At 52.5% G+C, this 14,434-nt stretch overlaps 1 protein-coding gene across 2 annotated transcripts in view; it reads right to left on the bottom strand.

Moving 5' to 3' along the window:
* LOC142907720 (uncharacterized) overlaps positions 1 to 11,195 on the bottom strand; it is a 42,023-nt gene extending 30,828 nt beyond the window's left edge. The window contains exon 1 of one of the 2 annotated variants that reach the window (XM_076057383.1): positions 10,999 to 11,195. The gene's annotated coding sequence lies outside the window, so the exon portion shown is untranslated. Of the gene's footprint in view, positions 1 to 10,373; positions 10,741 to 10,998 lie in introns of those variants that run through there. The other variant, XM_076057384.1, reaches the window with a different exon arrangement.
* Positions 11,196 to 14,434: the final 3,239 nt, after the last annotated feature.

The following is a 14,434-nucleotide window of genomic DNA, read 5'->3' as shown; positions in this document are numbered from 1 at the left end:
ACAGAGACCCACAGACTCACCACACAGAGACCCACAGACTCACCACCACACAGAGACCCACAGACTCACCACACAGAGACCCACAGACTCACCACCACACAGAGACCCACAGACTCACCACACAGAGACCCACAGACTCACCACACAGAGACCCATAGACTCACCACACAGAGACCCATAGACTACTCACACAGAGACCCACAGACTCACCACACAGAGACCCACAGACTCACCACACAGAGACCCACAGACTCATCACACAGAGACCCATAGACTCACCACACAGAGACCCACAGACTCACACAGAGACCCACAGACTCACCACACAGAGACCCACAGACTCACCACACAGAGACCCATACACTCACCACACAGAGACCCACAGACTCACCACACAGAGACCCACAGACTCACCACACAGAGACCCATAGACTCACCACACAGAGACCCACAGACTCACCACACCGAGACCCACAGACTCACCACACAGAGACCCACAGACTCACCACACAGAGATCCACAGACTCACCACACAGAGACCCATAGACTCACCACACAGAGGCCCATAGACTACTCACACAGAGACCCACAGACTCACCACACAGAGACCCACAGACTCACCACCACACAGAGACCCATAGACTCACCACACAGAGACCCACAGACTCACCACACAGAGACCCACAGACTCACCACACAGAGACCCACAGACTCACCACACAGAGACCCATAGACTCACCACACAGAGACCCATAGACTACTCACACAGAGACCCACAGACTCACCACACAGAGACCCATAGACTCACCACACAGAGACCCACAGACTCACCACACCGAGACCCACAGACTCACCACACAGAGACCCACAGACTCACCACACAGAGACCCACAGACTCACCACCACACAGAGACCCACAGACTCACCACACAGAGACCCACAGACTCACCACCACACAGAGACCCACAGACTCACCACACAGAGACCCACAGACTCACCACACAGAGACCCATAGACTACTCACACAGAAACCCACAGACTCACCACACAGAGACCCACAGACTCACCACACAGAGACCCACAGACTCATCACACAGAGACCCATAGACTCACCACACAGAGACCCACAGACTCACACAGAGACCCACAGACTCACCACACAGAGACCCACAGACTCACCACACAGAGACCCATAGACTCACCACACAGAGACCCATAGACTACTCACACAGAGACCCACAGACTCATCACACAGAGACCCATAGACTCACCACACAGAGACCCACAGAGTCACCACTCAGAGACCCACAGACTCACCACATAGAGACCCACAGACTCATCACACAGAGACCCACAGACTCACCACACAGAGACTCACAGACTCACCACACAGAGACCCACAGACTCACCACACAGAGACCCACAGACTCACCACACAGAGACCCACAGACTCACCACACAGAGACCCACAGACTCACCACACAGAGACCCATAGACTCACCACACAGAGACCCACAGACTCACTACACAGAGACCCACAGACTCATCACACAGAGACCCACAGACTCACCACACAGAGACCCACAGACTCACCACACAGAGACCCACAGACTCACCACACATAGACCCACAGACTCACCACACAGAGACCCACAGACTCACCACACAGAGACCCACAGACTCACCACACAGAGACCCATAGACTCACCACACAGAGACCCATAGACTACTCACACAGAGACCCACAGACTCACCACACAGAGACCCATAGACTCACCACACAGAGACCCACAGACTCACCACACCGAGACCCACAGACTCACCACACAGAGACCCACAGACTCACCACACAGAGACCCATAGACTCACCACACAGAGACCCATAGACTCACCACACAGAGACCCACAGACTCACCACACAGAGACCCATAGACTCACCACACAGAGACCCATAGACTACTCACACAGAGACCCACAGACTCACCACACAGAGACCCACAGACTCACCACACAGAGACCCACAGACTCACCACACAGAGACCCATAGACTCACCACACAGAGACCCACAGACTCACACAGAGCCCCACAGACTCACCACACAGAGACCCACAGACTCACCACACAGAGACCCACAGACTCACCACACAGAGACCCTCAGACTCACCACACAGAGACCCACAGACTCACCACTACACAGAGACCCACAGACTCAACACACAGAGACCCACAGACTCACCACACAGAGACCCACAGACTCACCACCACACAGAGACCCACAGACTCACCACACAGAGACCCACAGACTCATCACACAGAGACCCACAGACTCACCACACAGAGACCCACAGACTCACCACACAGAGACCCACAGACTCACCACACAGAGACCCACAGACTCACCACACAGAGACCCATAGACTCACCACACAGAGGCCCATAGACTCACCACACAGAGACCCACAGACTCACCACACAGAGACCCACAGACTCACCACACAGAGACCCACAGACTCACCACACAGAGACCCACAGACTCACCACACAGAGACCCACAGACTCACCACACAGAGACCCACAGACTCACCACACAGAGACCCACAGACTCACCACACAGAGACCCACAGACTCACCACTACACAGAGACCCACAGACTCACCACACAGAGACCCACAGACTCACCACACAGAGACCCACAGACTCACCACACAGAGACCCACAGACTCACCACACAGAGACCCACAGACTCACCACACAGAGACCCACAGACTCACCACACAGAGACCCACAGACTCACCACACAGAGACCCATAGACTCACCACACAGAGACCCATTGACTCACCACACAGAGACCCACAGACTCACCACACAGAGACCCACAGACTCATCGCACAGAGACCCACAGACTCACCACACAGAGACCCACAGACTCACCACACAGAGACCCACAGACTCACCATACAGAGACCCACAGACTCACCACACAGACCCACAGACTCACCACACAGAGGCCCATAGACTCACCACATAGAGACCCACAGACTCACCACACAGAGACCCACAGACTCACCACACAGAGACCCACAGACTCACTACACAGAGACCCACAGACTCACCACACAGAGACCCACAGACTCATCGCACAGAGACCCACAGACTCACCACACAGAGACCCACAGACTCACCACATAGAGACCCACAGACTCACCATACAGAGACCCACAGACTCACCACACAGACCCACAGACTCACCACACAGAGGCCCATAGACTCACCACATAGAGACCCACAGACTCACCACACAGAGACCCACAGACTCACCACACAGAGACCCACAGACTCACCACACAGAGACCCACAGACTCATCACACAGAGACCCACAGACTTACTACACAGAGACCCATAGACTCACCACACAGAGACCCACAGACTCACTACACAGAGACCCATAGACTCACCACACAGAGACCCACAGACTCACCACACAGAGACCCACAGACTCACCACACAGAGACCCACAGACTCACTACACAGAGACCCACAGACTCACCACACAGAGACCCACAGACTCATCACACAGAGACCCACAGACTCACTACACAGAGACCCATAGACTCACCACACAGAGACCCACAGACTCACTACACAGAGACCCATAGACTCACCACACAGAGACCCACAGACTCACCACACAGAGACCCACAGACTCACCACACAGAGACCCACAGACTCACCACACAGAGACCCACAGACTCACCACACAGAGACCCACAGACTCACCACACAGAGACCCATAGACTCACCACACAGAGACCCATAGACTCACCACACAGAGACCCACAGACTCACCATACAGAGACCCACAGACTCACCACACAGACCCACGGACTCACCACACAGAGGCCCATAGACTCACCACACAGAGACCCACAGACTCACCACACAGAGACCCACAGACTCACCACACAGAGACCCACAGACTCACCACACAGAGACCCACAGACTCACCACACAGAGACCCACAGACTCATCACATAGAGACCCACAGACTCACCACACAGAGACCCACAGACTCACCACACAGAGACCCACAGACTCACCACACAGAGACCCACAGATTCACTACACAGAGACCCATAGACTCACCACACAGAGACCCACAGACTCACCACACAGAGACCCACAGACTCACCACACAGACACCCACAGACTCACCACACAGAGACCCATAGACTCACCACACAGAGACCCACAGACTCACCACACAGAGACCCACAGACTCACCTCACAGAGACCCACAGACTCACCACACAGAGACCCACAGACTCACCACACAGAGACCCACAGACTCACCACACAGAGACCCACAGACTCACCACACAGACACCCACAGACTCACCACACAGAGACCCATAGACTCACCACACAGAGACCCACAGACTCACCACACAGAGACCCACAGACTCACCTCACAGAGACCCACAGACTCACCACACAGAGACCCACAGACTCACCACACACAGACCCACAGACTCATCACACAGAGACCCATAGAGTCACCACACAGAGACCCACAGACTCACCACACAGAGACCCACAGACTCACCACACAGAGACCCACAGACTCACCACATAGAGACCCACAGACTCATCACACAGAGACCCACAGACTCACCACACAGAGACTCAGACTCACCACACAGAGACCCACAGACTCACCACACAGAGACCCACAGACTCACCACACAGAAACCCACATACTCACCACACAGAGACCCACAGACTCACCACACAGAGACGCATTGACTCACCACACAGAGACCCACAGACTCACTACACAGAGACCCACAGACTCATCACACAGAGACCCACAGACTCACCACACAGAGACCCACAGACTCACCACACAGAGACCCACAGACTCACCACACAGAGACCCACAGACTCACCACACAGAGACCCACAGACTCATCACACAGAGACCCATAGAGTCACCACACAGAGACCCACAGACTCACCACACATAGACCCACAGACTCACCACACAGAGACCCACAGACTCACCACACAGAGACTCAGACTCACCACACAGAGACCCACAGACTCACCACACAGAGACCCACAGACTCACCACACAGAGACCCACAGACTCACCACACAGAGACCCACAGACTCACCACACAGAGACCCACAGACTCACCACACAGAGACCCACAGACTCACCACACAGAGACCCATAGACTCACCACACAGAGACCCATTGACTCACCACACAGAGACCCACAGACTCACCGCACAGAGACCCACAGACTCATCGCACAGAGACCCACAGACTCACCACACAGAGACCCACAGACTCACCACACAGAGACCCACAGACTCACCATACAGAGACCCACAGACTCACCACACAGACCCACAGACTCACCACACAGAGGCCCATAGACTCACCACATAGAGACCCACAGACTCACCACACAGAGACCCACAGACTCACCACACAGAGACCCACAGACTCACTACACAGAGACCCACAGACTCACCACACAGAGACCCACAGACTCATCACACAGAGACCCACAGACTCACTACACAGAGACCCATAGACTCACCACACAGAGACCCACAGACTCACTACACAGAGACCCATAGACTCACCACACAGAGACCCACAGACTCACCACACAGAGACCCACAGACTCACCACACAGAGACCCACAGACTCACTACACAGAGACCCACAGACTCACCACACAGAGACCCACAGACTCATCACACAGAGACCCACAGACTCACTACACAGAGACCCATAGACTCACCACACAGAGACCCACAGACTCACTACACAGAGACCCATAGACTCACCACACAGAGACCCACAGACTCACCACACAGAGACCCACAGACTCACCACACAGAGACCCACAGACTCACCACACAGAGACCCACAGACTCACCACACAGAGACCCACAGACTCACCACACAGAGACCCATAGACTCACCACACAGAGACCCATAGACTCACCACACAGAGACCCACAGACTCACCATACAGAGACCCACAGACTCACCACACAGACCCACGGACTCACCACACAGAGGCCCATAGACTCACCACACAGAGACCCACAGACTCACCACACAGAGACCCACAGACTCACCACACAGAGACCCACAGACTCACCACACAGAGACCCACAGACTCACCACACAGAGACCCACAGACTCATCACATAGAGACCCACAGACTCACCACACAGAGACCCACAGACTCACCACACAGAGACCCACAGACTCACCACACAGAGACCCACAGATTCACTACACAGAGACCCATAGACTCACCACACAGAGACCCACAGACTCACCACACAGAGACCCACAGACTCACCACACAGACACCCACAGACTCACCACACAGAGACCCATAGACTCACCACACAGAGACCCACAGACTCACCACACAGAGACCCACAGACTCACCTCACAGAGACCCACAGACTCACCACACAGAGACCCACAGACTCACCACACAGAGACCCACAGACTCACCACACAGAGACCCACAGACTCACCACACAGACACCCACAGACTCACCACACAGAGACCCACAGACCCACAGGCTCACCACGCAGAGACCCATAGACTCACCACACAGAGACCCATAGACTCACCACACAGAGACCCATAGACTCACCACACAGAGACCCACAGACTCACCACACAGAGACCCACAGACTCACCACACAGAGACCCACAGACTCACCACACAGAGACCCACAGACTCACCACACAGAGACCCACAGACTCACCACACAGAGACCCACAGACTCACCACACAGAGACCCACAGACTCACTACACAGAGACCCACAGACTCACCACACAGAGACCCACAGACTCATCACACAGAGACCCACAGACTCACTACACAGAGACCCACAGACTCACCACACAGAGACCCACAGACTCATCACACAGAGACCCACAGACTCACTACACAGAGACCCATAGACTCACCACACAGAGACCCACAGACTCACTACACAGAGACCCATAGACTCACCACACAGAGACCCACAGACTCACCACACAGAGACCCACAGACTCACCACACAGAGACCCACAGACTCACCACACAGAGACCCACAGACTCACCACACAGAGACCCACAGACTCACCACACAGAGACCCATAGACTCACCACACAGAGACCCATAGACTCACCACACAGAGACCCACAGACTCACCATACAGAGACCCACAGACTCACCACACAGACCCACGGACTCACCACACAGAGGCCCATAGACTCACCACACAGAGACCCACAGACTCACCACACAGAGACCCACAGACTCACCACACAGAGACCCACAGACTCACCACACAGAGACCCACAGACTCACCACACAGAGACCCACAGACTCATCACATAGAGACCCACAGACTCACCACACAGAGACCCACAGACTCACCACACAGAGACCCACAGACTCACCACACAGAGACCCACAGATTCACTACACAGAGACCCATAGACTCACCACACAGAGACCCACAGACTCACCACACAGAGACCCACAGACTCACCACACAGACACCCACAGACTCACCACACAGAGACCCATAGACTCACCACACAGAGACCCACAGACTCACCACACAGAGACCCACAGACTCACCTCACAGAGACCCACAGACTCACCACACAGAGACCCACAGACTCACCACACAGAGACCCACAGACTCACCACACAGAGACCCACAGACTCACCACACAGACACCCACAGACTCACCACACAGAGACCCATAGACTCACCACACAGAGACCCACAGACTCACCACACAGAGACCCACAGACTCACCTCACAGAGACCCACAGACTCACCACACAGAGACCCACAGACTCACCACACACAGACCCACAGACTCATCACACAGAGACCCATAGAGTCACCACACAGAGACCCACAGACTCACCACACAGAGACCCACAGACTCACCACACAGAGACCCACAGACTCACCACATAGAGACCCACAGACTCATCACACAGAGACCCACAGACTCACCACACAGAGACTCAGACTCACCACACAGAGACCCACAGACTCACCACACAGAGACCCACAGACTCACCACACAGAAACCCACATACTCACCACACAGAGACCCACAGACTCACCACACAGAGACGCATTGACTCACCACACAGAGACCCACAGACTCACTACACAGAGACCCACAGACTCATCACACAGAGACCCACAGACTCACCACACAGAGACCCACAGACTCACCACACAGAGACCCACAGACTCACCACACAGAGACCCACAGACTCACCACACAGAGACCCACAGACTCACCACACAGAGACTCACAGACTCACCACACAGAGACCCACAGACCCACAGGCTCACCACGCAGAGACCCATAGACTCACCACACAGAGACCCATAGACTCACCACACAGAGACCCATAGACTCACCACACAGAGACCCACAGACTCACCACACAGAGACCCACAGACTCACCACACAGAGACCCACAGACTCACCACACAGAGACCCACAGACTCATCACACAGAGACCCATAGACTCACCACACAGAGACCCACAGACTCACACAGAGACCCACAGACTCACCACACAGAGACCCACAGACTCACCACACAGAGACCCATAGACTCACCACACAGAGACCCATAGACTACTCACACAGAGACCCACAGACTCACCACACAGAGATCCACAGACTCACCACACAAAGACCCACAGAATCACCACACAGAGACCCACAGACTCACCACACAGAGACTCACAGACTCACCACACAGAGACCCACAGACTCACCACACAGAGACCCACAGACTCACCACACAGAGACCCACAGACTCACCACACAGAGACCCACAGACTCACCACACAGAGACCCACAGACTCACCACACAGAGACCCACAGACTCACCACACAGAGACCCACAGACTCACCACACAGAGACCCACAGACTCACCACACAGAGACCCACAGACTCATCACACAGAGACCCATAGAGTCACCACACAGAGACCCACAGACTCACCACACATAGACCCACAGACTCACCACACAGAGACCCACAGACTCACCACATAGAGACCCACAGACTCATCACACAGAGACCCACAGACTCACCACACAGAGACTCAGACTCACCACACAGAGACCCACAGACTCACCACACAGAGACCCACAGACTCACCACACAGAGACCCACAGACTCACCACACAGAGACCCACAGACTCACCACACAGAGACCCACAGACTCACCACACAGAGACCCACAGACTCATCACACAGAGACCCATAGAGTCACCACACAGAGACCCACAGACTCACCACACATAGACCCACAGACTCACCACACAGAGACCCACAGACTCACCACATAGAGACCCACAGACTCATCACACAGAGACGCACAGACTCACCACACAGAGACTCAGACTCACCACACAGAGACCCACAGACTCACCACACAGAGACCCACAGACTCACCACACAGAGACCCACAGACTCACCACACAGAGACCCACAGACTCACCACACAGAGACCCACAGACTCATCACACAGAGACCCATAGACTCACCACACAGAGACCCACAGACTCACACAGAGACCCACAGACTCACCACACAGAGACGCATAGACTACTCACACAGAGACCCACAGACTCACCACCACACAGAGACCCATAGACTCACCACACAGAGACCCACAGACTCACCACACCGAGACCCACAGACTCACTACACAGAGACCCACAGACTCACCACACAGAGACCCACAGACTCACCACACAGAGACCCACAGACTCACCACACAGAGACCCACAGACTCACCACACAGAGACCCACAGACTCACTACACAGAGACCCATAGACTCACCACACAGAGACCCATAGACTCACACAGAGACCCACAGACTCACCACACAGAGACCCACAGACTCACCACACAGAGACCCACAGACTCACCACACAGACACCCACAGACTCACCACACAGAGACCCACAGACTCACCACACAGAGACCCACAGACTCACCACACAGAGACCCACAGACTCACCACACAGAGACCCACAGACTCACCACACAGAGACCCACAGACTCACCACACAGAGACCCACAGACTCACCACACAGAGACCCACAGACTCACCACACAGAGACCCACAGACTCACCACACAGAGACCCATAGACTCACCACACAGACACCCACAGACTCACCACACAGAGACCCATAGACTCACCACACAGAGACCCACAGACTCACCACACAGAGACCCATAGACTCACCACACAGAGACCCACAGACTCACCACACAGAGACCCACAGACTCACTACACAGGATGTGGAGTTACTGTCAACGCTGATATACAACTTCCTATACACACACGCACAAACACACACAGACACACACACACATACACACACACACAGACACACACACACAGACACACACACACAGATTCACATGTAGACACACACACAGACACACACAGACACACAGACACACACAGACACGCACACATACACACACACACAGATACACACACAGACACACACACAGACACACAGACACACGCACACAGACACAGACACACACAGACACACACTCACAGACACACGCACACAGACACAAACACAGACACACACACAGACACACGCACACAGACACAAACACAGACACACACCACACAGACACACACACAGACACACGCACACAGACACAAACACAGACACACACACACAGACACACACACAGACACACACAGATACACACACACACAGACACACACAGAGACACACAGACACACACACGGACACACACACACAGACGCACACACAGACACAAACACAGACACACACACAGACACAAACACAGACACACAGACACACATACAGACACACACAGACACACACGCACACAGTCACTCACTCACCCGACAGTCTGTGTAGGAGTCTCGCTGCGTGTCTCCAAATGCGAGCAACAAAAACTGCGTGGGGCATGGGATGTGTTTCATGTGAATCACACACAGACACACACACACAGTTACACACAGTTACACACACACACAGACACACAGTTACACACAGTTACACACACACACAGACACACAGTTACACACAGTTACACACACACACAGACACACAGTTACACACAGTTACACACACACACAGACACACAGTTACACACAGCTACACACACACAGTTACACACACAGTTACACACACAGTTACACACACACACAGTTACACACAGTTACATACACACACGCAGTTACACACAGTTACATACACACACACAGTTACACACACACAGTTACACACACACAGTTACACACACACAGTTACACACACACAGTAACACACAGTTACACACAGCTACACACACACACAGTAACACACAGTTACACAGTGACATACATACACACAGTTACACACAGTTACACACACACACACACAGCTACACACACACACATACACAGCTACATAGACACACAATTATACACAGCTACACACACACAGTTACACACACACACAGTTACACACAGCTACACACACACACAGTTACACACATACAGTTACACACACACAGTTACACACAGCTACACACACACACAGTTACACACAGCTACACACAGCTACACACACACACACACACAGCTACACACACACAGTGACATACATACACACAGCTACACACAGTTACACACACACACACACAGACACACACACAGTGACATACATACACACAGCTACACACACACACACAGTTACACACAGTTACATACACACACATACACAGCTACATACACACACAGTTACACACAGTTACACACACACAGTTACACACACACAGTAACACACAGTTACACACACACAGCTACACACACACAGTTACACACAGTTACACACACACAGACACACAGTTACACACAGCTACACACACACACATACACAGTTACACACACACACACAGTTACACACACACAGTTACACACAGCTACACACACACACACAGCTACACACACACAGACACACAGTTACATACAGTTACACATACACACATACACAGTTACACGCACACACACAGTTACACACACACAGTTACACACAGCTACACACACACAGTTACACACACACAGTTACACACACACAGTTACACACAGTTACACACAGTTACACACACACACATACACAGTTACACACACACACAGTTACATACACACACAGTTACACACACACACAGTTACACACAGTTACACACACACATAGTTACACACACACAGCTACACACACACAGTTACACACACACAGTAACACACAGTTACACACACACACACAGTTACACACAGTTACACACAGTTACACACACACACAGTTACACACAGTTACACACACACATAGTTACACACACACAGCTACACACACACAGTTACACACACACAGTAACACACAGTTACACACACACACAGTTACACACAGTTACACACACACACAGTTACACACAGTTACACACACACACAGTTACACACACACAGCTACACACACACAGTTACACACACACAGTAACACACAGTTACACACAGCTACACACACACACAGTTACACACAGTTACACAGTGACATACATACACACAGTTACACACAGTTACACACACACACACAGTTACACACACACAGTCACACACAGTTACACACACACACATACACAGTTACACACACACACAGCTACACACACACAGTTACACACAGTTACACACAGTAACACACACAGTTACACAGTGACATACATACACACAGCTACACACACACAGTTACACAGACACACACAGTTACATACACACAGTTACACACACACACAGTTACACACACACACAGTTACACACAGTTACACACACACAGTTACACACACACACAGTCACATACACACACAGTTACACATACACAGTTACACACACACACACAAAGTTACACACACACACAGTTACACACACACACAGTTACATACACACACAGTTACACACACACACACACAGTTACACACAGTTACACACACACATACACAGTTACACACCCACACATATACACAGTTACACACAGTTACACACACATACACAGTTACACACACACACAGTTACACACAGTTACACACACACACAGTTACACACACACACAGTTACACGCAGTAACACACAGTAACACACACAGTTACATACACACAGCTACACACACACACACAGTTACACACACACACACAGTTACACACAGTTACATACACACACAGTTACACATACACACACAGTTACACACAGCTACACACACACACAGTTACACACACACACAGTTACACACAGTAACACACACACAGTTACACACACACACACAGTTACACACAGTAACACACACAGACACACAGTTACATACACACACACACAGTTACACACAGCTACATACACACACAGTTACACACACACACAGTTACACACACACACAGTTACACACACACACAGTTACACACACACCCAGTTACATACACACACACACAGTTACATACACACACACACAGACACAGTTACATACACATACACAGTTATACACACACAGTTACACACAGTTACATATACACACACACAGACACAGTTACACACACACACAGTTACATACACACACACAGTTACACACACACACAGACACAGTTACACACAGCTACATACACACACACAGACATATACACAGTTACATACACATACACACAGACACAGTTACTTACACACACAGACACACAGTTACACACACACACACAGTTACACACACACACACACAGACACAACACCATCTGCCATTAGCCACTAAGTGGCGGTGACGTCACCACGACGCTTGTGCCAGGCTATGTGCACCTTGAGGCCACGTGAAGTGTCGAACGCCCGCGGTCAGGAGGTCACGGGGCAGACCCAAGTGCCACGGGTCGACTGACTGAGATGACTGGCTGGTGCACCACCTGTGCCCCCTACTGTGCCAACCTGCTGTGCTTTAGCCACCCGGCGCTCCGCTCGTTGTTGTGAGCGTCGCTCCTCCGCCCTCCGTTGTTGTTGGAGGGCGACTGCCTCCAACTGCCCAGTAGCGTCCTTCACGAGCCTCCTCCACAGAGGCCGATCTTGACACCGCTGGTACCAGTCATCGGCAAGTCCACTCAGCTCCACGTCCTCCTGTACCACATCACTCCATCTCTTCTCTAGCCCGTGCCGCGCCCGTCTAGCCCCCTCGATCCGGCCGAACAAAAGCGGTTTCGGCATGCGGTGGCTGGGCATGCGGGCTACATGACCCAGCCAACGCAGCTTTGTCTGCCGGAGGAGCTCACCGATAGGACCTTGC

The sequence above is a fragment of the Petromyzon marinus genome, chromosome 82 (genome assembly GCF_048934315.1).
Source record: "Petromyzon marinus isolate PM22_M1 ecotype Great Lakes invasive population chromosome 82, UKy_Petmar_22M1.pri1.0, whole genome shotgun sequence".
Taxonomy (NCBI): domain Eukaryota; kingdom Metazoa; phylum Chordata; class Hyperoartia; order Petromyzontiformes; family Petromyzontidae; genus Petromyzon; species Petromyzon marinus.
The sequence above is the reverse complement of the archived record's forward strand: the minus strand, read 5'-3'. Positions and strand labels throughout refer to the sequence as shown.